Source organism: Cucurbita pepo, chromosome LG18, assembly GCF_002806865.2.
Source record: "Cucurbita pepo subsp. pepo cultivar mu-cu-16 chromosome LG18, ASM280686v2, whole genome shotgun sequence".
Classification (NCBI taxonomy): domain Eukaryota; kingdom Viridiplantae; phylum Streptophyta; class Magnoliopsida; order Cucurbitales; family Cucurbitaceae; genus Cucurbita; species Cucurbita pepo.
The window spans coordinates 359,275-381,156 of NC_036655.1; the positions used below are offsets into that span (position 1 = coordinate 359,275).

Here is a 21,882-nt window from a genome sequence, read left to right on the forward strand (position 1 = left end):
GGGATGGATAACTCAAACAATTGGGCCGAGTGTTTTTCGTAACTTTTCAAAACATATCTTTTACTACACACTCAACCCGAGAATCCAACCCGACCATACTTAAATTATAAGGGTTGGGTTGGATTGATTCTCGGATTTGGGTTAGGTTCATTTTTTTGAACCCAATCAGGTTTGGATTGTGTTCCGGTTTTAGAAAAAATTGATGGGGTCAATCCGACCCCAACCTGAATTATAACGGTTGGGTTGGGTTCGATTGATTCAGATTTGGGTTGGATTCATTTTTTTGGATCCAATCAAGTTTGGATTGTGTTCGGGTTCTAGAAAATGTTGATGGGGTCAACCCGACCCAATCTGAATTATAAGAGTTGGGTTGGGTTGGATTGATTCTCGGATTTGGGTTAGGTTCATTTTTTTTAACACAATCATGTTTGGATTATGTTCGGGTTCCAAAAAAAAATTGATGGGGTCAACCCGACCCAACCTAAACTGTAAGGGTTGGGTTGGGTTGGATTGATTCTCGGATTTTGGTTGGGTTCATTTTCTTTAACCCAATTAGGTTTGGATTGTGTTCGGGTTCCAGAAAAATTGATGGGGTCAACCCGACCCAACCTGAATTATAAGGGTTAGGTTGGGTTAGATTGATTCTCGGATTTGGGTTGGGTTTATTTTTTTGAACCCAACTAGGTTTGGATTGTGTTTGGGTTCTAAAAAAATTGATGGGGTCAACCCGACCCAACCTGAATTATAAGGGTTGGGTTGGGTTGGATTGATTCTCGGATTTGGGTTGGGTTCATTTTTTTTAAACCCAATCAGGTTTAGATTGTGTTCGGGTTCCAAAAAAATTGATGGGGTCAACCCGACCCAACCTGAATTATAAAGGTTGGGTTGGGTTGGATTGATTCTCAGATTTGGGTTGGATTCATTTTTTTTTTTTAACGCAATTAGATTTGGATTGTGTTCGGGTTCCAAAAGAAATTGATAAACATTAAAAGAAATTTGAAGCCCAAAAAAAAAAAAAAATTCAATTTGAAGCAACCAAGCCAAATCCGGACCATGTACACCCCTATCCTTTTCCAAATGGTGCGTTTAGGATTATTGAGCCATGAGTAGAGATGTCCATTTTATCCACGGAGATTCACTCTGAATTGAGATAGATTCTTCATTTATATCGAAAATGAGGGAGGAAATGGAAAACATATTTTTCCATTAGATAAATGGGGTCGAGGACGGGATTATATTCCCTGTTTCCATCTCGTGGTCAATCATGAGGCCTTAGTCAGTATGACCTACATCTTTGGTCGATTCCTTCTTGGGTAGCGATTTTCACCCTAATAAGTTACGTAACATTTACTGTAAATAAAAAAATTGCCCACGAGTATAAGATCGGTTTTTTTTTTTTTTTTTTTTTTAAAAAGGATATTGAAAGATGTTTTTACATCCGCTAATATTTCCAAAAATAAATAAATGAGTATTATGTCTAAGAAATACTCATAAAATTTTAAAGTTTGCAATTTTAAAAAATTCAAAAAGAGTTTTACCATCAATTTATGGACGGAAACTATCTATCTACACCTCTTAGATTATCTCGATATTATTTTTGAAGTTTCTAAAAGAAATTAAAAGGTATTACTGAAATTTTTGCAAATATAAGGGTTCTACTATAATAAAGTCACTACTACATATGTCACGGTTAAAGGTGAAAACATTCCTTTAAAATAATTCATAAACAATACTTTGGACTTAAACGTTCATAGTAAAAAAAAAAAAAAAAATTAAACAGTAAAGTGGAAAATAATAACGTGAAATTTGAAATGAATACGATAGAATAGAACTACCTTAACACTAGTTTTATGGCCATCATCGCGACACCGTCATCCGTACATGAGTGCTTTATCTTTACCTGAAAAATGAGAGTAGCACGTAACTTTCAGGATATTCATTTCTTCCTTTATCTGTACATGAGTTGACATTTTATAAAATTATTGGTTCGATATCAATGTTAATGATCATTAAAATTTTATGTCGATATTAATATTGATATTTAAAATTTACGAGGAATATCCATTTCATTACTAAGAGAGGGACTAATTGCACAATTAGCCAACTCTCACGGGCTACTCGATCAAATATATAAGAGTAAAAGTTTATGGATATAGTTATAATAAATTTTGTTTGTATAAAAAAAAAAATATCGAGTGGAATAACTAAGATGCATGTTTTGCTTGGAGAAATTCTAGGTTGGGTGACGTCCCGAGACTTTTCCTAAGATGCATGTGGGTGTGGACAAAACCTATTGGAATAACTCGTGTTGGCTTGTTGGGATAGTTTTCACTCTTAAGAAGCAAGGAGTAGATAATGTGACCATGTCCGAAAGAATGCATGAAATGTCGGGGAAAAAATCGAGTGGATTAACTAAGATGCATGTTTTGCTTGGAGAAATTCTAGGTTGGGTGACGTCCCGAGACTTTTCCTAAGATGCATGTGGGTGTGGACAAAACCTATTGGAATAACTCGTGTTGGCTTGTTGGGATAGTTTTCACTCTTAAGAAGCAAGGAGTAGATAATGTGACCATGTCCGAAAGAATGCATGAAATGTCGGGGAAAAAATCGAGTGGATTAACTAAGATGCATGTTTTGCTTGGAGAAATTCTAGGTTGGGTGACGTCCCGAGACTTTTCCTAAGATGCATGTGGGTGTGGACAAAACCTGTTGGAATAACTCGTGTTGGCCTGTCGGGATAGTTTTCACTCTTAAGAAGCAAGGAGTAGATAATGTGACCATGTCCGAAAGAATGCATGAAATGTCGGGGCTATCAGCTGTCGAGTCTAGATTCTTAATCTTGGAAGAAATGGGTCGTTGCATATATTTCCTAAACTACACGTTCATTTTATTAGTTTCGAATATCAAGATTTTAATAAAAAAGAAACATATATTTTCCTAGCGTCAAACTCGGCCGTGAGTGTCCCTTAACCAACCTCAATACCACTATGGCGAACCTATTAATACAAAAAAAATATATATATATTATATTTTTATTTGGCTCGTGTCAACTCAAAGGTTTTGCCCATGAACCCAAAACCGAACCGATTCAGTTCGGGTTCAGACAAATGAATCCAACCCTACCCGAAATGCTAATCCAACCCAACCCAACCCTTATAGTTCGGGTTGGATTGGTCCGGGTTGTCAGGTTGAATGTACACCCCTAATTTTAATGCTCCCTCGTCTTTCCTTTTTCTTGATAAATAAGATTCTACTTCCTTTTAAATTTTTAAACACTTCCCCTTGTGATCTCAAGGTCACTGCCTAGGTCTAATCATATGTTTAAACGATGGTTTCTCGGATCTAATAGACGCAAAATTGAAAGTGTTAAGCTTAAATAGATACAAAATTTAAATTTATATCCAATTACAAAACTAGAAATTTTTTAGGGATCTAATAGATACGAAATATAAAGTTAACGAGCTTACTTGACACAAAATTGGAAGTATACGTGTCTATTAAGCATAAAAATTATTACGGCGACACTATGAATATAGCTCACTGTTTAATTGTTACAAATGATTTGATTCAATCATTCGTGCACAGATATGTGAGTAGGAGTATCCTATATAATGAGTTTGTATAATTTTTCCTTATAAATCTGTTAAATTTAGAAGATTAATATTTCACTAGATGATATGAGACTTGAACTGATATTACACAAAATTAATAACATGGACTGTTACGATGTACAAAAAACGTTTTTTCATAAGCTGTTATAGATTGGTTGATTCGCTTGGCCCAACAAGTTTCACGCTCGACTCTTACTTACCCTTATGTGGGTTCGTTACGATGTACAAAAAACGCTTTTTCATAAGCTATTAGAGATTGGTTGATTCGCTTGGCTCAACAAGTTTCACGCTCTCGACTCTTACTTACCCTTATGTGGGTTCGTTACGATGTACAAAAAACGCTTTTTCATAAGCTATTATAGATTGGTTGATTCGCTTGGCCCAACAAGTTTCACGCTCTCGACTTTTACTTACCCTTATGTGGGTTCGAGCGTTCTATTGAACGCAACTCTTTTATGAAAACACTCGATCATCATGGTGAATCTCCCTTAGCTCTTATACCATTTGTTAGGAATCATAGATCTCTACAATTAACCAATGCGGGACTCACTCCCAATAATCATCAACAATGACTTCATGTCATTCGAATTCCCAAGAGATTTGCTCATATTACAAAGTTCACGATCCCTAACACGTATGTCGAGGACCCATTGATTGCTTTAGCACCTTTGCTATCTTCCCCAACCAAATAATTTTGATTTTTGACAAAGAGATTTTGTAAGAATTTGCCTCCCTGGAAGAAAAAGAGTCTCGTGTGGGTTCGATTGGCCCACCACCGGAAGCCGAGGAAGCTAACCGAGAGGCGGGAGGTTTGAATGAGTGACTTCCCGTTTTTACGTTAGTAAAGTAAATTGAGGGTATAAGAAGAAGTGAGGGAGAAGCGCGTAGCTTAGTACCGCTTTATTCAAGTTTTTTTTTTTTTTTCGTGAACAAAAAAAGCTTGCGGAAAGTGCGAAAGTTATATACCTTAGCACAGTTTTTTTGGGCACTTCTGCCTAAATATCTCGGAAGGTGATCAAGGCAAACAAACCTTATTGTGGTCTCATTCACCCTTTCGCAAGCTCAGAAAGTGACCTTGGAAGCTGAGAGTACGTAGTCGAACAACCATAGGGGCTTCCAGCAGTGATAGCCGCCCCCACCAGATGGGGCGCTCATTTCAAGTACCAGAACCCACTCATACTCAGACAGCGTTGTTGCCTATGTTCAGTGGAAAGAACCCAAGTTGACTTACATAGCTTTAACAGTTAACTAAAGAGTTGTACAGAACTCGACTACAACCTATCTTTGGGGCGAAATGTTTCTTTCTCGTGGTGGCTTCCGGTATAGGGAGAAAAGTTGTCCATATTAATGGCTCACTACTTCTTCATTCAGAGGGATGAGAGACGGGACTCATTACTTCCTGAGCCAGACCCAAGTTTTAAATTTAAAAAAAAAAGAAAAAAAAAAAAAAAAAAAAAAANTGCTGTAAAATATACTATTAGTTAATATGGCCTAATTAAAAATTTGATTAAAGATAAAATCAAGAATTTTAAATATTATAGATATTAAATTAATTATATTTAGACTTTTAACTAATAAAAAAAAATTAAAATATTAGATTTCAAACTTAAAAAATATGATGTATGCCTTCCAGAAGGCGACGCGTGTGTAGCCCTGATGAATTTGAACGAAAAATAAATATCGCCGTTGCCGGGGATCGAACCCGGGTCACCCGCGTGACAGGCGGGAATACTTACCACTATACTACAACGACCTTGTGTTCTTTAAGTGTTCTTATTATTTATTTATTATAATTATTACAAATGCAAAATAGATTTAAATAAAATAAATGTATGCAAAATAGTCCTATATATATATATATATATTTGGTTGTTCTTGATCTTTAAAAATTTCCCATTTTAATCCAAGGTTTTTTTTTCTTTTTAATGAAAATTAAGAATATTTAATAATAAAATATCTAAAAATTGAAATATTATCGTATTTTAATTGAATCAACACGATGGATTTGGTTGAATTGAATTTTGAAGGGCAGATCTATGTTAGTATTCAAAATATTTAGTAAGTCCAGTCTAAACCAACCAAGTAAGTGACGTTACTACTGGTTTGGTTTGATAAATTTCTTGAAGTATGAACAACACTTTCCCTATGGTCCTTGCACGTGTCGTATCATAAGGTTGTTCAATGTCACACACAAACACACACATACAGTTAGCAAGTTGACCTTATGAACTTATAGATTATATACTTCAATAATACAAAATTAATTAATTAATCAATTTTCATTCATTAAGATCACTCTACTATGGATTTAGAGTTGTACTCCACTCTAAGACAAATTATGTTAATTGATATAATCATTACAAGCAAGTCAATCCTTTACCCGTTGTTCATAATTTCAACTGGATTAAAAGTTCTTTTATCTTCTTTAATTATATCTTTCACCTTAAATACCACTGATTTTATTAATGAAAATTTTGTTTATGATCAAATCATAAATCAAAACCTATCGGGCCAATGAAAGAGTGGGCCTCATTATTCAAGTCTAGAAATTATGGGTGTACATTCAACCCGACAACCTGGACTATAAGGATTGGGTTGGGTTGGATTAATATATTCGGTGGGGTTGGGTTCATTTTTCTAAACCCAAACTGGATCGGTTTAGTTTCAGGTTCGTGTGCAAAACCTTCGGGTTGATCCAAACCAAATAAAAATATATAAAATATATTAAGAATTTTTCTCGAATTTGATGTCAAGCAAATACATGTGTTTTTTTAAAATTATTTTCTTTATATTATTTAATATATATATATATAACTTTATATGTTTATTTAATATATTTGTTACTTTAACCATTTCTTTTTATTATTGTGTTTATATTATTTAATATATATATATATATATATATATAATTTTAATTTTATGATTTATCTTATTTATTTATTATTATTATTTTTTTTTTTTGTTATTTAATCCTTTCTTTTTTATTTAATATATATATATAAAAATAATTTTATATGTTTATTTAATTTCATGATCTATCTTTATATTTTGGTTACTCTAACAAATTCTTCAGAAATGTCCGTATTTAGTTGTCTTGTTGGTTTAGCCAATTCTCAAGAAATGTCGTTGTCTTTAATTTTATGATAATGTTGAACATTGTTAATATGTTACCATTTTCGCTCGTTGTGTTTTTATTCATTTTTTTTTTGTCAATAATTATAGATTGATTTGTGTTTGTTTGTGAACTTTTAATATATTTTATCTAAGATTATATCGGAATAATTACAAATTGTGAATAAATAAAACTTTTTTAAAAAAATTTGACAACCCAACCCGAAACTAGAGGTTGGGTTGGGTTATGAAAAGTTTCGGGTTGGGTTAGGTTACCAATCCAACCAACCCGAACTTTTGGGTTGCGTCAAGAAACTTCTCCAACCGATCCAACACGGACCATGTACACCCCTACAAGAAATCGCACTCAAAATATTTTTATTGGACAAACAAGCTTACTTGCTTACTTACATTGGAAGGAATAGAGATAATGATGCATATGACCAAATTAAAACACAGGCGAGTAAATAGGTGTAGAATCAACGTTGAACATGGCATAACACTGTGACTCTCCAGACTTTTCATTCTCATTAAATATACTCTTAATGAACCCTTCAATATAAATATTTTTCTTTTTGGGCGTCCCCTTACCGGAGCTAATATGACTCTTGAAGTTCCGATTGTACTCCGCTGCAAGCAACGGTATCGTAGCGTTATTATTCCCACAAGTAGGCCAACCCGTTTCTCCAACAACAATGCCCACATCTCTAACATTTGCCTTATCTATCGCTGCATAAAACGCGTCCACCATTTCATCAAACAAGTTATTATAACTCAACATCCCATCGTGAACCGATGAGTTTTGTTCACTAAGCGTTGCATAACCCAAGCTTACATTACCACCATAAACATATCAATTATACATATTTAGGCTAACCATCAAAGGAGACCCTTGTCGTCCTAAGAACTTGAGAATTCCTCTCATGTTCTCAACAATAGTCGGGTAGAACGCACCGCTGGATGGAGGGTTTGTGACAGCCANATATCGGAATAATTACAAATTGTGAATAAATAAAACTTTTTTAAAAAAATTTGACAACCCAACCCGAAACTAGAGGTTGGGTTGGGTTATGAAAAGTTTCGGGTTGGGTTAGGTTACCAATCCAACCAACCCGAACTTTTGGGTTGCGTCAAGAAACTTCTCCAACCGATCCAACACGGACCATGTACACCCCTACAAGAAATCGCACTCAAAATATTTTTATTGGACAAACAAGCTTACTTGCTTACTTACATTGGAAGGAATAGAGATAATGATGCATATGACCAAATTAAAACACAGGCGAGTAAATAGGTGTAGAATCAACGTTGAACATGGCATAACACTGTGACTCTCCAGACTTTTCATTCTCATTAAATATACTCTTAATGAACCCTTCAATATAAATATTTTTCTTTTTGGGCGTCCCCTTACCGGAGCTAATATGACTCTTGAAGTTCCGATTGTACTCCGCTGCAAGCAACGGTATCGTAGCGTTATTATTCCCACAAGTAGGCCAACCCGTTTCTCCAACAACAATGCCCACATCTCTAACATTTGCCTTATCTATCGCTGCATAAAACGCGTCCACCATTTCATCAAACAAGTTATTATAACTCAACATCCCATCGTGAACCGATGAGTTTTGTTCACTAAGCGTTGCATAACCCAAGCTTACATTACCACCATAAACATATCAATTATACATATTTAGGCTAACCATCAAAGGAGACCCTTGTCGTCCTAAGAACTTGAGAATTCCTCTCATGTTCTCAACAATAGTCGGGTAGAACGCACCGCTGGATGGAGGGTTTGTGACAGCCAATGATTTGAAACCAACTAATGTGGTGAGTTTCACTCGTCCAAGGTAGTGAGCGTTGAGGAGATCTTGAAGGGATTTCATGACAGGCAATATGTTGTCGTCGAGGCCGGGGATGGCCTTGTCACCGACAACGATATAATTGATAGTGTAATCGTCAACGTATGGCACAATGTAGGTGTTAAACCACACCTCAACCAAAGTCTTATTGGTCGCCATGTTTGGTAACATGTCGTTGGGGACACCAAAAGAGATGTCGATTTCTGTGCCACGAAACGCTTCTAAAATATCGAGGTTTGGAACTTCCAATCGAACACGGGAAATGTTGTATTTTAGACAGAGTTGCACCACTAACGATGGGGATGGTAAGTTGTCACCTTCAAGGCCGTAGTAGGCACCAAGAAGAACAACGTATGCTCCAACGACCGAAGACATGGAAGCCAAGAAGAGTCCAATCATGTGGGAAATGTTAACCATTTTTTGTGGTTGTGATTTTAAAAGTGGAAGTCATAATCAAAAGAAAAGAGTTATATATAAGAGATTATGAAGGGATAGGATAGGATGACCTATAACTATAACAATTCCACACGGTTTTCTCTCTCTTTTGTTGTTACTATATATATCATATTTAATATTTTATTATAGGACAAATATCTACATATTTGTCTTGTTGTTACCGTAAGTATCTTTACATTTATTGTTATTTCTATTTATTACTCTTTCCATATCCTTGTAATTTATTTGATTATAAATAAATAACTTTCACACCATTTAGGTGCGGTGCATTAAGCAAACATTCTTATCAGCGTTCGACAATCATACAGAGTAAAATAGATAAAACTAGGGGTTCATATGACTAGAGAGTCCAACCAATTCAGATTATTCCACTCAAATCATAAAGGTTAGGTTAAGTTAGACCTTTTCAATTTGAGTAAGTTGATATTTGAGTTTTATGAGATTTTAGTCATTAATATAACACATACGATAGATAAGTATGATTTTTTTAAAAGTAATTACAAGAAAAACAACCCGGCAACCCAACATGAAACTAAACGGTTTAGTTGGGTTAGGTGGTGAACTCCATTTAAGCTGCTCAGATCATCAAACTAAAAAATCTACAAAACATGGCTTGGATTTCGTTGCGATTTCATTCGGGCAATACAATCCTTTACAGAAACCCTAATCTCAGGATCGTCCTCAGCGTTCTTTTAAAAAATATACGGAATCTTGATAAGCCCATCGACCTTCTGCAGAGATTACCTTTGGAATCTGGGGGCCGCACTAGCCTCTTCGCCAACCAAGTCGTCGCCGCCATTCTCGCCAAAATTGGCTCATTCGCCCACTGTGGCGACTCTTCCGACTTCAACATTGTCTTTGTCCCTTGCTCTAGGTTTCCCCTTCTACTTCTTGGGTTAGACATATTCTCACCAGAGCTAAGGCAGCATTGTCGCTGAGCGACAATCCCTCTTCATGGGTTAGACATATTCTCGTCGAAGCCAAGGCAACATCGCCGTTGAATGATGATTCCTCTGCAGTTTTCGATGGCCAAAAAAGTGTTTCTCTACGCCTCCTTCGAACCAGGTTGTCGACATCTTCATGAAAAGTGTTTCTCGACTTCTCTTTGAATTTTTCAGATCCAAGCTTCACGTTCGTTCAAATCCAACGCTCAGCTTGCGGGTGTTAAGGATATTTAGTACTAAATTGTAAACTATATCATATTTGATATTTTATTATAAGGCAAATATGCCTGGTTACCGTAGGTATCTTTACCTTTATTGTTATTGCCATTTATTACTCTTTCCATATCCTTGTAATTTATTTGATTATAAATAGATGACTTTCACACCATTTAGGTGCGGTGCATTAAGCAAACATTCTCACTTCTCGAACAACAACCTTAAGGTATCAAAATTAATAGACACAAGCTGTCGTGTTGTTGTCTACCAAACCTGGCTTGGATGTCATGTTGGAAATATTTAGTGGCTGGCAATAGTTGTTATGTCCTTTTAGGGAAGTTCGACAAATCATACAGAGTAAGATAGATAAAACTACGGGTTCATATGACTAGAGAGTCCAACCAATTCAGATTATTCCACTCAAATCATAAAGGTTAGGTTGAGTTAGACCTTTTCAATTTGAGTAAGTTGATATTTGATTTTTATGAGATTTTAGTCCTTAATATAACACAACCGGACAACCCAACATTAAACTAAATGGTTTGGATTTCGTTGTTAGATTGCCCGGGTGAACTCCATTTAAGCTGCTTGGATCACCAATCTAACAAATCTACAAAACCTGGCTTGGATTTCGTTGCGATTTCATTCGGGCAAAACAATAGTTGCTATGTCCTTTTAGGTAAGTTCCAAAAAATTCTGATCATCCAATTCAAACCATAAATGTTGGGTTGGATTTGATTTTTTTTTTGTTCGAGTAGATTGATTTTTTTTAAAATAAAAGATTTAGGTTAGTTCACGTGTTGACTTTTTTTTTGTCGGGTTAACTCAACCTATCCTAAAATAGGGTTATAATCTAACTCTGCCTATTTTACTTTTAAAATTATTATGAAAATTAAAAATATTTAACACTTATAACCACAAAGAATAGTGATATATTGTTTTATGAGATTTTAGTTATTAATATAACTACGTACCAACTGATTAAATAATAATATTAACCTCAAGTATATATGTTTCCATAATCAATAAAAAATAATTGTTTTGACCTTTGTTTGTCTACTTCTAAATATAACAATAAGTTTTAAAAAACCATTATAGATATTTTTCTAATATTTAGATAAGGGTAAATTACCAAAATACCCTTGAAGATATGGATAATTACGAAATTGTCATTCTGCTCAAAATCAAAACCTACCCGGTAACCTGTACAAAATCCATGGAATCTCAAAATCCAGCGGTTGGATCTCCTCCAAGATTGGACACAATCTAGAACATTCATAAATCGAGCTGTTGGATCTCCTCCAAGATTGGACACAATCTAGAACATTCATAAATTCAGCTGTTGGATCTCCTCCAAGATTGGACACGATCTAGAACGCTCTTAAATTCAGCCGTTGGATCTCCTACAAGATTGGACACAATCTAAACGCTCTTAAATTCAGCTATTGGATCTCCTCCAAGATTGGACACAATCTAGAACATTCATAAATCGAGCTGTTAGATCTCCTCCAATATTGGACACAATCTAGAACGTTCATAAATTCAGCTGTTGGATCTCCTCCAAGATTGGACACAATCTAGAACGCTCTTAAATTCAGCCGTTGGATCTCCTCCAAGATTGGACACAATCTAAACGCTCTTAAATTCAGCTATTGGATCTCCTCCAAGATTGGACACAATCTAGAACATTCATAAATCGAGCGGTTGGATCTCCTCCAATATTGGACACAATCTAGAACATTCATAAATCAAGCTGTTGAATCTCCTCCAAGATTGGACACAATCTAGAACATTCATAAATTCAGCTGTTGGATCTTGTCCAAGATTGGACACAATCTAAACGCTCTTAAATTCAGCTATTGGATCTCCTCCAAGATTGGACACAATCTAGAACATTCATAAATTGAGCGGTTGGATCTCCTCCAATATTGGACACAATCTAGAACATTCATAAATCCAGTTGTTGGATCTCGTCCAAGATTGGACACAATCTAGAACATTCATAGATTACCAAGTCCAACGATCAGAATTTAAATTAGAAGTTGATAACTCGCTGATCGAATACTCCAACGATAGAAGATATCCCAACCATAAAGACTCTAACATGTGGGAAATGTTAACTTTTATTATTATTTTTGAGGGCGGCAATAGTTATCCTCCAAAAATAAAGTTACAATCCAACCCTAACTTACTTTACTTTTAAGATTATTACGAAAATTAAAAACATTTGAAATTTATAATTGAAGATTAACGATATAGTGTTATTTGTGAATGTTTGATATTTGAATTTTATGAGATTTTAATCATTAATATAACACATATGGTAGATAAGTATGATTTTCTAAAAATAATTAAAAAAAAAAAATTCTACGATGTCCCTAACCCAACCGGAAAAAATAGAGGGTTGGATTGGATTGCGAACTCTATACACACTAACCCAATCAACCCCGAAATTTCAAGCTGGTCCAAAAAAAAATTTCCNATTCCGGATTCGTGGATAAAACCTTCAGATTGACCCGAGCTAAATAAAAATATATAAATTATATTAAGAATCTTTCCGTATAGGTTTGCCAGAGTGGTACCTCGGCCTTTCTAAGGACACGCCTGAGTTTGTCGCCATGGATATACATATTTTGTTTAATTTCTTTTATATTATTTTATTATTTTTAATTTCTTATTCTGTTTAGTCCCGGGCTCTCTAACTTTATAGGTCACACTATATTGCAATTATTTTATGGTATTTTTATTTTTGTTATATACAACATCTTTAAACTAATCATTTTTATTGTTTATTTAATTTGATGATCTATCTTTTTAACCAATTCTTAAGAAATGCCGATATTTAACTGTCTTTAGTTTTATGACAATGTTGAACTACGTTAATATGTTACCCTTTTCGCTCGTTGTTTTTTATTAATTTTTTTATGTGAATAATTAAAGATGGATTTGTGTTTGTTTGTGAACTTTTAATATATTTTATGTAAGATTGTATCCGAATAATTATAAATGGGGAGAAATAAAACATTAAAAAAAAAAATTGACAACTTGACAACCGGACACGAAAATAGAGGGTTGGGTTTTGAAAATTTTCGGGTTGGGTTGGGTTACGAATCCAACCAACCCGAACTTTTGGGTTAGGTAAAAAAAAAAAAAAAAAAAAACCTCAACCCAACCCAACCCGGACCATGTACACCTGTAAACCCAACCAATCTGAATTTTTTTTTTTTTGTTAGTTCAAAGGATTTTCCCAATCTAATTCAACAAAGGTACAAACCTAAATAAAACCCATCAATACTTTTCTTTTGAATTATGGTATTGATTCTTAAATAATTAAGATGTAATTTCGTTAGTTCTTTTAAGTTACATTTTTTTTCGAACGGATTAAATAATAATATTAAACTGATTAAACAAGTGTTCACAATGGCCTCGAGTCACGTTTGAAAGAAATATTTTAGAAACCGTGAGCGAAAAAATGCGTTGAATTTTTTTGAAAGAAATAAATGTTATAAGTTAAAAGTGATAAAGCAATAACCAAAACTTCGATAGCATATAACTCGGGTATGAAGAATTAACAACTAGTGACATCCCCTGTAGAACATTTTGGAACATTTTAGCTCTAGCAGGTGTAGACATGATTTTGGTGACCGGACATACACTATAACAAATTTTAGCTCTAGCAAATGTAGACAAATTCTCTGTTAGAGGCTAGTTCGTGTCTCCTAACTAGGCCTCATAACATCATCATTAAGAGGGATGGACCCTCATGCCTACCAACCACCGTTAATGGTATTAAGCAATTCATGCATATAAAGCTCAACCTTATCCATGCTAACCCATAAATTTGAAATTGAAGTAAAAATTTAATTACAAGAAAGTATTATTCAATTTATTATGAACGGAAAAATGGGTTTGAGATATAATTACAAATCGAAATACAAATATCCCAAGATATAAAATCTGATTGACGCTCTGAAACGACTCCTTTTGTTACCCTACAACTCTCGAACGCTCCTTCACCTCAACCTTGAGCATGCGAATACGTGAAAAAGGAAAGGAAAGGAAAATAGTGAGCATAAAAGCACTCAATAAGAACCTACGTGTAGGCTCTCATTGGATCCTTAACTTAGCATGTATCCACGGACTTTACTCTGGGCTCTAGAAAGTTTGAGCCTAGTCTCTACTACAATTTGAGCATCTGGAGTGCATCGAAGTTTTGATGGATACTTTAGCTGCTCACGGAACCACTTTGGATTCGGAGAAGGTTGTTTACCATTTTATGGCATCACAAGTCTTTTAGGTAACAAATCTCATATGAAGAGTGAACGACCTTGCGATTCTTAGATACAGGTAGCTTGCTTTGCCTAAGCAATGTGAAATTGGTGTTCTAGGTACAGACGCCACCTAATAAAATTCTCTCTCTTTGGGGACAATATTGTGTATGCTAGCCTCGGACGGGAGATTAATTGGCGAACCCTTCCCATAGGACAATCAGTTACCCAAGGTTAGGGGAGTGACCTCTGTGTGTCGATTATCTATTGAATCAACTTTTGTGGCACCACGCGCCCTCTTAGGGCGGGTTTACTGTCTCAGCTCTTCCACAAGGTTAGGGCGACTAGTTGTGTTGGTGCACTACCCTAACCAACCTTGGTCTACCATCATAGTACTGGTATAGGAGTGGAAATAGTAATCGAAGATTCTCAAATTTGAAGGAAAATTGAAATCAACTACCCGAAAATCTTACCTTTTGTTCTTCCTTGATTCTTGACATAACCGAATAATTCAAAAGCCCAAAACGGCTCTTTCGAGGCCACCGAGCAATTGTTGTGAACAAATTTTTATGAAATTTCGACTCCAAATGGTCATTAGGAGTAGATATTAACTTTCTCTCTCTCAAGAATCCCTAAGAGTGTTCTTATGATACTTGTTGTGTGAACGATATCAATAGTTTCGTGGGGGACCAAGGGTTGCTAATTAGTTCTCACTGCTGCTAGATGTTTCGCATGGGAAACGTGAGCCCACGTCGTATAGCCCATTAGCTGCATGGGATAAGAGAGGGGTCGCGCCCTCCAATGAAGGAGACTATCATGGACCTAAGAGGTACTCTACACACTCCATATAGTCTTAGATAGCCATGCAGAGGTAGCAACTCGTAGAGAGACACCAGCCATTTATAGCTCGGTATAAGGAACTCTTAGGGTTTAAAAGAAAGAACAGAGAACCAGAATAACTCCAAGGGGATAAGACCAGAATCAGACATCCTAGAGGCAATGAGAAGCACGTGGGGATCTGTTAAGCCTAAAATGCGATGAGACCCTACAAATAGGTGGCTTACTGAGTATAATTTTTATACTCATCCTTGTTTTCCTATCTTTTTTAGGTGTTCTTTGGGTAAAGTGGGGGAGCGTTCGACAGTTGTGCGGTCACAAACGGGTCGTTTTAGAGTCTCTTTTGTGTTTCCTTTCAAACATTATATTCATTTTGTTAAATTTGAAATAACATTCTTTTTCTTTTGTTAATTTATTGAATTTTTTTCTTTTATTCTACCTTTTATTTTATTTTTATTGATTTTCTCTTTTTGTCACGGTCCGATTTTTGATGCCTCAAAAATTGGGTCGTAACAATCGATGTCCACGAGACGAGGTAGAGATAGGAAGTCTTCCTTATCCCCATCCTTGCCACTTATTTCATTCTCTATATGTGCAAAATTATCGATATAATCTTTATTAAAAATTATTTAAAAAATCCTAATAAATAAATATATTTCATAAACAAAGATATTATTTTTAAAAATTCAAAATTTAATATTACAACATAGTCTCCAACAAAAAAAAATCTACGACTTTAATTTAAATATTACAATTAAAGTCTTCAAACTAACTATTTTTTAAATACAGCCAAAACTAATTATTTATATATTTCTTTTTAACATATGTCAAAAATATTATTATATTAAGTGGGACTGGGATGAGAATATAATCTCGTTCTCAACCCCATTCATCTAACGGAAAAAAATGTTCCTCACTCTCTCTCTCTCTCATTCCCCGTCTAAACAAAAAAAAAATGTTCCTCACTCTCTCTCTTATTCCCCGTAACAAGAAATCCCCATCTTCGGGGCGGGTCTCCACTTACAAAATAGACATCTCTAGGGTTGAGTTCATTATTTAATAAGGGTTATTTGGGTTGAAAATTTCCGGGTTGAGTTGATTATTTAATAAGGGTTATTTGGGTTGAAAATTTCGATCCCAACCTACTACCTCTTTTGGCTCTCTCTTTAGCCCTATGTCTCTTATTAGGAGGTCTTCCTCCACTAGCACGTTTTTTTCGAAAAACTTCATTTATAGCACGTTTTTTTCGGAAAACTTCATTTATTCTCGTGTGGATGGCCAGGCCTATATTTCTTGGTTTATTCTGGTGTGGATGGCAGGCAGGCCTAATTCCTATATTTGTTGGTTTATTCTGGTGTGGATGTCAGGCAGGCCTATATTTCTTGGTTTATTATGGTGTGGAGGACTATTTGTGAGCCTTGTTTCTATCTACTATTATCTCAAAATAATCAAGTTATTAATGACTGGACGAAACCAAGAAATAACCCCTCACGTGCGAAATTATAGAAGATCTCCTTTAAGATCAAACAATTCCATCGAATTGAGTATGATTGTATGTGTGATAGCATCTACTATACCAGGAATATCAATGAACCCGATTATTGAAATTGCTCAGGATACCCTTTTTTAGTTTAGCTTCTAGAATCTATTTCTTAGTTCAAGATCCCTCTTACTAACTGGAATCAAAGAATTAGTAGATCTGTTCCGCCCAAAATGGGAATGGGCTAGGGTTATGAACTTATAATCTATAATCTGATGATCGAGTCGATTCCATGATTATAAGTTCATTCCATACCGGGCCAGACCGGAATAGGGCTAGGTTATATACATTCTAATTATGAGAAGGGGTCATCCGAGCGTATTTAANGTTACGTGCGAAATTATAGAAGATCTCCGTTAAGATCAAACAATTCCATCGAATTGAGTATGATTGTATCTACTATTATCTCAAAATAATCAAGTTATTAATGACCGGACGAAACCAAGAAATAACCCCTTACGTGCGAAATTATAGAAGATCTCCTTTAAGATCAAACAATTCCATCGAATTGAGTATGATTGTATGTGTGATAGCAACATACAAAATTTATGCTTGAGTTGGATTTGATTCATTATTTAATTCAACGGATATCAACCCAACCGAACATTAACTTTTTTGGGTTGGGTTGACCTAACCCAATCCGCACATACTCTAACTAATAATATTTTTATTTGACAAACAAGCTCACACACATTGGAAGGAATAGAAGTAATATGCTAAGTTATTTTTTCAAGCTATCTTAGTATTTAGTACCAAAAACTTCCCATGAAAAACACCATTTTACCATAGGATACATCTAACCCAGTTAAAACACGGAGTAAATAGGTGTGGAATCAACGTTGAACATGCCATAACACCGTGACTCTCCTTCGGGCTTTTGATTCTCATTGAATATACTCCTAATAAATCCTTCAATATAAATATTTTCCTTTTTCGGTGTCCCCTTTCCTGAGCTAATATGACTCTTGAAGTTCCGATTGAACTCCGCTGCAAGTAACGGTGTCGTAGCGTTATAATTTCCACAAGTAGGCCAACCAGTTTCCCCAAAAACAATGGCCACATCTCCAACATTTTCCTTATCCATGGCTGCATAAAACGCATCCACCATTTCATCAAACAAGTTATTATAACTCAACATCCCATCGCGAACCAACGTGTTTTGTTCACTAAGCGTCGCATAACCCAAGCTTANACATACAAAATTTATGCTTGAGTTGGATTTGATTCATTATTTAATTCAACGGATATCAACCCAACCGAACATTAACTTTTTTGGGTTGGGTTGACCTAACCCAATCCGCACATACTCTAACTAATAATATTTTTATTTGACAAACAAGCTCACACACATTGGAAGGAATAGAAGTAATATGCTAAGTTATTTTTTCAAGCTATCTTAGTATTTAGTACCAAAAACTTCCCATGAAAAACACCATTTTACCATAGGATACATCTAACCCAGTTAAAACACGGAGTAAATAGGTGTGGAATCAACGTTGAACATGCCATAACACCGTGACTCTCCTTCGGGCTTTTGATTCTCATTGAATATACTCCTAATAAATCCTTCAATATAAATATTTTCCTTTTTCGGTGTCCCCTTTCCTGAGCTAATATGACTCTTGAAGTTCCGATTGAACTCCGCTGCAAGTAACGGTGTCGTAGCGTTATAATTTCCACAAGTAGGCCAACCAGTTTCCCCAAAAACAATGGCCACATCTCCAACATTTTCCTTATCCATGGCTGCATAAAACGCATCCACCATTTCATCAAACAAGTTATTATAACTCAACATCCCATCGCGAACCAACGTGTTTTGTTCACTAAGCGTCGCATAACCCAAGCTTATATTACCACCATAAACATATTGATCATACGTATATACGCTAACCATAAGAGGAGACCCTTGTCCTCGTAAGAACTCGAGGATTCCTCTCATGTTCTCAACAATAACCGGGTTGAATGCGCCGCTGGATGGAGGGTTTGTAACGGCCAATGCGTTGAAACCAACCAATGTGGTGAGTTTCACTGCTCCGAAGTAGCGAGCGTTGAGGAGATCTTGAAGGGATTTCATGACAGGCAATATGTTGTCGTCGAGGCCGGGGATGGCCTTGTCACCGACAACGATATAATTGATAGTGCAATCGTTAGTGTAGGGCTCGACATAGGTGTTAAACCACTACTCAACCAAAGTCTTATTGCTCGCCATGTTTGGTAACATGTCGTTGGGGACACCGAAAGATAAGTCGATTTGTGTGCCACGAAACCCTTCTATAACATCGAGGTTTGGAACTTCCAATCGAACGCGGGAAATGTTGTATTTTCGACAGAGTTGCACCACTGACGATGGGGATGGTAAGTTGTCACCTAAAAGGCCGTAGTAGGCGCCAAGAAGAACATCGTATGCTCCAACGACTAAAGACATGGCAGCCATGAAGAGTCCAATCATGTGGGAAATTTTAACCATTTTTGTGGTTGTCATTATCTATATATAAGAGATTAGGAAGGGATGACATACAATCAATCCCCCAATCCCCACCATTTTTTTTCTCTCCTTTTAACCTTCTCCAATAACTATCTTAAAGGTATCGCCATCTATTCCTAACCAAACTATCCTATTTTCGTGCCGACAATAGTTAGTGGTCGGAAATGGTTCGTTATTTCAAATAAAAAATAGGGTTACAATCCAAATCCTGTTTTACTATTTAAAAGTATAATTGTTATAATGCATCGTATCATTTAATACATTCACATCATCTTAATAGTGGTCGGGAATGGTTCGTTATTTCAAATAAAAAATAGGGTTACAATCCAACTCCTGTTTTACTATTTAAAAGTATAATTGTTATAATGCATCGTATCATTTAATACATTCACATCATCTTAATAGTGGTCGGGAATGGTTCGTTATTTCAAATAAAAAATAGGGTTACAATCCAACTCCTGTTTTACTATTTAAAAGTATAATTGTTATAATGCATCGTATCATTTAATACATTCACATCATCTTAATATGAAATAACGTGTCATCTCAATTATGCCAGTGATATTTTATATTACTTTGAGATTAACTTAGGCCATGTTTTGATCCTTACCTTTTCAAAACTACATGATCAAAGAGAAATAAAAAACGGTGGTATTGAGATCAATCATTGTGTTATTACCACCTTCGTTGTTATTATTAGCATCAATTGCGAATACATTACATCCAAAAAAAAAAAAAAAAATTTTTGAAAAGGGTTTTTATCTTATCAAACAATTAAATTTACGGGCCTTAGAAAATGCATAGAAGGAAGCATGTGCATGGTTCCAAAAAGAGTTTATCACTAAAGTCAATCCAACCTCCACGGTCTTTGCAAGAATCGTATTGAGGTTTAGGTCGAAGGAACATTACAAGCTCCTCCCCACCCAGAGACAGAGGGATTGGTTATTTTTCAATATGTTGATCAATTAACGTTGTCAGGCATCGGAGTTTATGATGGCCAATAAAAAACAGGTCGGGAAAAGAATGATTGCCACTTGAAGAAAATATGTATCAAACTTCCCCTAGTATACTCTCTGATTCATATCATACCTAATTTAAATTCTAACCTCTTAATTAACTTACGTACTTAGGTACTATTTCAACTCATCATTTATTCAATAGTGAAGGATATAACTTCTTTGGATAGTAAGAATTTCCACATCAATCTTTTGGGTTGCAAGAATCTTACTGTTCAACACGTGACAATCACTGCACCAAAGTCCCAATACTGATGGAAGTCACGTGAGTAGTTCATAAGAGATTTACATTCTCGATTATTTACATTTTCGATACACCAATCGCAACAGGAGATGATTGTGTTTCTCTAGGAGACAGTAACAAGAAAATAACTATTACTAATGTAACTTAGTTTAGGAAAGTACATCAAGGAAATGGATAACGGTGTAAATTGAGAAATATTGACAACGGTGTAAGGATCAAAACATGGCTAGATTCTGTTGTTGCTTTCTCAGCCTCTGACATGCATTTTGAAAATATTGAAATGGATAACGTAAGGAATCCTATTCTTATAGACCAAGAATATTGTCTGTCGAACCAATACAACCGAAAGGTATGTATTTAAATTATTCCTAATTCATTTTCAACTAGCTCAGCTGCAAGATTATTTTTTCCTAAAAGAAAATTCTAATGTTTAGATTCCATAAAAAATTAGGATAAGGAACGTTAGTTTCAAGAATATTAGAGGCACTTCCGCTATTCCTGATACAGTCAAATTTGTTTGCAGCAGTAGCTTACCATGTAAAGGTGTGGAAGTTTCTGATATTGACCTCACTTACAGCGGAAGCGAAGGACGGATAATGTACGAAAATAAAACCCACCATTTTTGGAAAGCAAAACCCTAAAATATGTGATGAACCTACTCCTTTTGGTGCTCCAACCACAGCCTAATCATTTCCACACACCATTTTGGTTTTACGTTTGAAAATCCTATTGGATCCACATCAGTTAAGTTATTTGTTGTAACGACCCAGATCCACCGCTAGCAGATATTGTCCTCTTTGGGCTTTCCCTTTCGGGCTTCCCCTCAAGGCTTTAAAACGCGTCTGCTAGGGGAAGGTTTCCACACCCTTATAAAGGGTGATTTGTTCTCCTCCCCAACCAATGTGGGACATCACAATTCACCCCCCTTCGGGGCCCAGCGTCCTCGCTGGCACTCGTTCCTTTATCCAATCGATGTGGGACCGCCCCCAAATCCACCCCCCTTTGGGGCCCAGCGTTCTTACTGGCACACCGCCTCGTGTCTACCCTCCTTCGGGGAATAGCGAGAAGGCCGACACATCGTCCGGTAACTGGCTCTGATACCATTTGTATTTGTTTAAAACAAAATTACATCGCTTAATATAACATTGAAATATGAATTTTTCTCTTAAAATCAATAGTAATGCAATCGATCTCTTAAAAAGAACACAAAATTGTAGTCGATAGACAATTTATTATGCATGTACACACGTAGACAAAAGTGATGTCTTATAAGCTTATAAGATTGAAGTCGACTT

General features: G+C 35.6%; 1 non-coding gene and 4 pseudogenes across 1 annotated transcript; 1 reads left to right on the forward strand and 4 right to left on the reverse strand.

The window, feature by feature from the left end:
• Window positions 1–5,292: 5,292 nt before the first annotated feature.
• Window positions 5,293–5,364, reverse strand: TRNAD-GUC. The gene has a single exon. It is a non-coding gene; the product is annotated as a tRNA-Asp (tRNA).
• A 1,806-nt stretch (window positions 5,365–7,170) lies between these two features.
• On the reverse strand, window positions 7,171–7,713 carry LOC111780465 (annotated as a pseudogene).
• Window positions 7,714–7,993: 280 nt separating this feature from the next.
• Window positions 7,994–8,998, reverse strand: LOC111779644 (annotated as a pseudogene).
• Window positions 8,999–18,163: 9,165 nt separating this feature from the next.
• On the reverse strand, window positions 18,164–19,309 carry LOC111780670 (annotated as a pseudogene).
• Window positions 19,310–20,123: 814 nt separating this feature from the next.
• LOC111780466 lies at window positions 20,124–21,274 on the forward strand (annotated as a pseudogene).
• The last annotated feature ends 608 nt before the right edge of the window (window positions 21,275–21,882 follow it).